The 5,174-nt window shown below is 42.3% G+C and overlaps 1 long non-coding RNA gene across 2 annotated transcripts; it reads left to right on the forward strand.

Moving 5' to 3' along the window:
• The first annotated feature begins 287 nt into the window (after positions 1-287).
• LOC140598237 (uncharacterized) lies at positions 288-3,209 on the forward strand. 2 transcript variants are annotated; one of them, XR_012000453.1, is made up of 3 exons: positions 288-728; positions 1,260-1,407; positions 1,610-3,209. It is a non-coding gene; the product is annotated as an uncharacterized lncRNA (long non-coding RNA). The 2 variants fall into 2 exon arrangements; XR_012000454.1 differs by having other exon boundaries at positions 414-840.
• Positions 3,210-5,174: the final 1,965 nt, after the last annotated feature.

Genomic DNA, 5,174 nt, shown 5'->3' on the forward strand with positions numbered 1-5,174 from the left:
CAGGGATATCAGGGCTTCTAACTCCTACCCTCCCACCCTCTCTCCTTCCTTCTTTCTGGTGTTATTCTTGTCAAACATAAAGCTATTTATCCACCATCCTTAACTTTTTCCAAGGAATATCCATGCACTCACACAGCTTCTAATAACCAGCCCCCTGAGTGGAAGCCAGTGACCTCACGGGTGGCAGGGCTTGTATGTGGATGGATACCATATTGTGCACTGGGCTGGAATTCTCTGTTCTTCTTCACTAGGAAGCTGGATTTGTACCAGGAACCTCTTATCTGAAAAGGTAACTCTTTGCTGTGGAGAACAGAGCTGGTTTGACGAAGTGGAGAGGCGCTCAATATTGGTCAGCCCACGCTTTGGGCATGCGTGAGCACTCACAGCAAAACACAGCTGGCATGTCCAATTTTAGCCTTGACTGCCTTGAAAAGGGACCCTTAAAGGAAATATATTTTCGCTGAAACCATTTGTATTATAATGTAATAGCTGATAGACATGTCAGAATATTACTTACTATAGGTGGGGAAAAACTCTGTCAAGTAATTGTGCTTTTTTTTGTGATGACATCGGGAAAGTGATTAAAGCATCCCTGAATCAAAATCATCATAGATACACAGTGAGAGAACCAGTGATTTTATTTATAAAGACGCCTGTAAACCTAATGGGATACCTCCTTGGATGCTTACAAAATGGATGTAAGGATAAGAATGATCATTTCGGCTATGGTAAGTTGGTCATTGTGAGCTGATGATGCAGGGCTTGCTAATAGTAGTCCTGGCACAGACTCTCAAATTTCTTCAATACTTAGCATCCTCCGTGTCCTCCGAGAAGTAAAAGGTTAGTTTCTGAACCGGGTCTTGGATTCATGTGGCTTTCGTATGTTAACAGCTTTTGAAAGCATCTGGGACACACTTGTTCCATTTTAACCAGCACGGGTCGTCCGTCTGCTTTTATTTTTGTCTTTCTCTTCCTCCTCCCTTCGTCCTCTCTTCCCTCCCGTGGTCTTCTGTGTTTGGTTTAGCAGTGTGGCTTACCTTGCAACTTGGCAAGAAAAAAAAAGGCAGCTCTTGTGTGGGGTGGATGGAGGGAAGGATGAGAATCCACTGCCCGAATTTGAGTTCCCTGGGTTCAGTTCCAGTGGCAGCAGCTTTGCTGCAAAAATTGCTTTGCCATTCGAGGTAGCCAGCAGAGGGAATCAGAACTTTGCTTGCAGCAGGGGTTGAAGCAGGCTTTTTTTTTTTTTTTTTTTCTTGGAGGAAATCCTGCAGCCTTCTGGACTGCATACCCTGCTCCCTGGAGAGGTTCCACCCACCAGCTGGAAGGAGAGGAAGGAATGAAAGGACAGGATGAGCCAGAACACCTTGTCACTCTGGAAGGGAGACAGCAGCAACCAGGCTGTGCAAGGTTGTTTTGTTTTTTTTTTTTCTTTTCCCCTTTCTCTTTCTTTTTCTTTTTCTTTTTGTTTTCTTTCTTTCTTTCTTCCTTTCTTTCTTTCTTTCTTTCTTTCTTTCTTTCTTCTTTCCTTCTTTCTTCTTTCTTTCTTTCTTTCTTTCTTTGTTTCTTCTTTCTTTCTTTATTTCTTTCTTTTTTTTCCTTTTTCTTTAAGGTGGGGAAAGAGACAAACAGGAGACAGGAAGCTGATCTGCAAGGATTCAGAGTTGTGCTAAAAAGACTATGATTTTTTTCTTTTCTCTCTCTTTACAAACGCTGGCAATTGACATGACTACAGACAGCCTGGGTAAAGAACAAAGTGCCTCATCCCAAGTGGACCCTGGCAGCTGCAGGAAGGAAGGCACGATCTGGGAAGGCTGTGTGTGTGTGTGCGTGTGTGTGTGAGTGTTGTTCTACCAATACCTTTCCTTTTTTCTCTTTTTCTTTCTTTCTTTCTTTCTTTCTTTCTTTCTTTCTTTTTTTGGGGGGGGTGTGTTTCTTTTTTAAATTCCTGCCATCTTGGAACTAGCGAGTGGTGGAAGACGAAGGATCTCTGAAGCCTCATCAGTCATCAGGACCATCAGGAATAGTGGTTTAAGAGGACGCTCGGCCTGGGGCACTATACCCTGTCATCGAGTTCCCTGCCTCGGACATAAAGATTCCAGCTACATGGGCAAACGCCTGGATCAGCCACAAATGTACCCCCAGTACACTTATTACTATCCTCACTGTCTCTAAACCAAGGTATGGCTCGACCCACAGTCTGGCAAGCAGTGTGGTATCCTGCACTTGGGATGGGAAACAGGCATGTGGATTATTATTTACCTCCCCTTTCCCATCACCTCTTCCTGCTTCTTTAAAATTAGGAACATACCAATGGAGTTAATGAGGCAGAGGAGAATATGAGAAGAAAGCAAGCCCTGGGATTGTGGTTTTTCTCTTTCAGCAGAGATAATAGTTTCGCTCGTGTTCCTTTGTTGTTATTTGGCAACATAAAAATGTTCCTGATATCCGTAGTAAAGTGCTTTGCAGATGGACAGGGTTGTTAGAAAGGAGATTGTGACAGTGATTATCAGGAACAACAATACAATTTCAGAGGCTTTTCGGGTGAGCTGTTCTTTGTGGCTCTTAAAGGGTTTTTCTCACTGGATAGGATGCACCAGCGTAGGGGCAACTCAAACTTTTAATCACGGAGTATAGAATGAAAGAAGGGTGTGGGAAGGCATAGTACGACTAACTGACGTCCCTTAGAGTTTGTTTGGGTGTGCTTTTGTTTTTGTGTATTTGCCTTACATATTTTATCTTATATGGAGGGTGATCAAGACTCTAGAGACTGAAGTTTGGAGCTTTACAATAGATGTTCTTTACTTTTCGAAGCTCTGTTTTTCTGTGCTGGCTGCCATCAGGAGGCCTGTGGGTCTTGAAACGGGATGAAATATAACTGATGATAATTGGACACGAATTGGTTAAATACTTTAGTCTTTATGCGTGTGCGCGAATGATCATTACGGGGCCAGTGGAAAGCCCACGTAACTAAGCAGTGGGCAGTGCCGACCATGAACTTGATCCTGCAGTTCAGACATGAAAGGCTCCCAGGTGTGAAATCACTGCTTCAATTTGTCAGTTAAATTGGACTTGATTGAGCTGGGGGTGGGGGGGTGTCGGTAGTTACCGCTTCGAATATATGGCTTGTGTTTCTTTACAGGTGATATTAATTTTGTATCGCATTAGCGGGACTCACTGTCTTCTTCATAAATAAATATGCGGAGAGTGAACAAGGCGTGCCTGAGTGATCTGTGCTGCCACCGGGGCTCGTTGATGGGATTAGTGTTTGGTAATTCATGCTGTAGTTAGCTCTTATTTATTCTGTCTCCTCCAACAATGCCTATTTGTAAACCAGACGAGGCAGCAGACTTTCAGAATTCTATTAAAAATTGTGCTTTTTTTCTTTCTTTTTCAATCGCTCCATGACTCGCCCTGCCCCTGCAAGGTCTACTCACATTGCTTTTTGCCCTTGTGAGCATTGAGTTTGTGGGGCTGCTGCTTTAGTAGACCAGCCCTCCTGCTCCCGTGCAGTGCGGTGAGTTTTAACTCTTTGGGGGATTGGGTGGAGAATGCTGACTACCTTCCTCAAGGAAATGGCAAAGCAAGGGCAAGTCTAAAAGAGGAAATTATAGTCATTCCTCATCCCCCCCCCCAAGAAATAAAAACAACAAACCCAAGGGTTCCAAGAAAAATATCAGACAGGGATCCCTGGGTGGCGCAGCGATTTGGCGCCTGCCTTTGGCCCAGGGTGCGATCCTGGAGACCCGGGCTCGAATCCCACGTTGGGCTCCCGGTACATGGAGCCTGCTTCACCCTCTGCCTGTGTCTCTGCCTGTCTCTCTCTCTCTCTGTGTGGCTATCATAAATAAAAAGAAAAGAAAAATATCAGACATTCCATCCCTTTTACTCATTTGGCTAAATTTTTCCAAATGTTTCAAAATTCATGCTTTCTTTTTGGTTCTTGTTTTTGACTATGAAGTGTATTCAGAAAGGAAACTTTAGATTAAAATGAATGGAATAATTGCTTTCCTGCCTGAGATTTCTTTTACCTTATTGCTAGCAGGAAATAATGTCGTGCACATTATATTAAGGACAGGATGTTGGATGAGCTACACTGATGGGAAGTGTGTGTGTGCGTGTGCGTGGGTGTGTGAAAGAGAGAGACCGGGAGAGAGAGAGAGAGAGAGAGAGAGATTGAGGTAAAGAGAGAAAGTGCAGTGGTGAGGGAAAAGAGGAGAGCCTGAAAAACATAGAGGGAATTTAAAAAAAATCTGTTTTGGGGTCCTGTGTAGTTTAGTGTTGTGTAGACAGGCGGCATCTGGATCTTGTTACTTTCAAGCTAGTCAAAGCCATCAACTTCTGGAACATTTTTAAAGAAGCTAGATCCATTAGGTGACCTCAACTGATATTCGGGTAATCAGATTAGGGTGGTGGGGAATATAGGATCAGCTACTTTGGGTATCATGGTAGTTCATATTGATTATTATGTTGTAAACTTTCAACAAAGCTGTGAAGTTGTCGAATACTGTTTCGGTGGCTCTGAAATGATAGACATTAATAACATTCCTGGAAGCTGAACATGTGAAGACGTGCCCTGGTTTGAAACTTGGGCACACAGGGAATGAGAATAAGGGTCAGTCATACTTTAAAATGTGGGGAATTTCTGGCAGCATGAATACTATGTAAGAAAGTACTATCATGACCCAGTACAGCATGAAAACAACTGGGTATTTCAGTGTTGTCTTTTTGCTCCTTTTATATTTTTATCTTAAAATATTACCTATAATAATTCTGAGGGGAATACATGCTGCTCATGTTTATTTGGTAAGCAAGCCTTGGTGGAATTCACAAAATCTAGTCCTAGACTTGCCTTATAGTTATAATCTATTTTAAAAATCAGAGCTATTTAAAATGATACTGATACATAAAGAATATTTATGGTTGATAAAAATAGAGCTCTGTGGTTGACTATAAAAGTCATATTCTGGTGACATCATAACTTAAGCTGTCCTGTAAAACCAGGTGTTTTTAACTAATCAACAAAAGCCACTTACTGACATTAGTTTGGGGTGAAAAGTCTTTATGGGGTTCTTAAAGAACTCAAAGGTGTATTATTGCATTTATTCAGACAGTACAAAATACTGAACCTTTTCTTTCTACTTAAATGTGTGTGTTAGCTACAGCTGCTGTTTTCT

This window comes from Vulpes vulpes, chromosome 3 (genome assembly GCF_048418805.1).
Source record: "Vulpes vulpes isolate BD-2025 chromosome 3, VulVul3, whole genome shotgun sequence".
In the NCBI taxonomy this organism is placed as follows: domain Eukaryota; kingdom Metazoa; phylum Chordata; class Mammalia; order Carnivora; family Canidae; genus Vulpes; species Vulpes vulpes.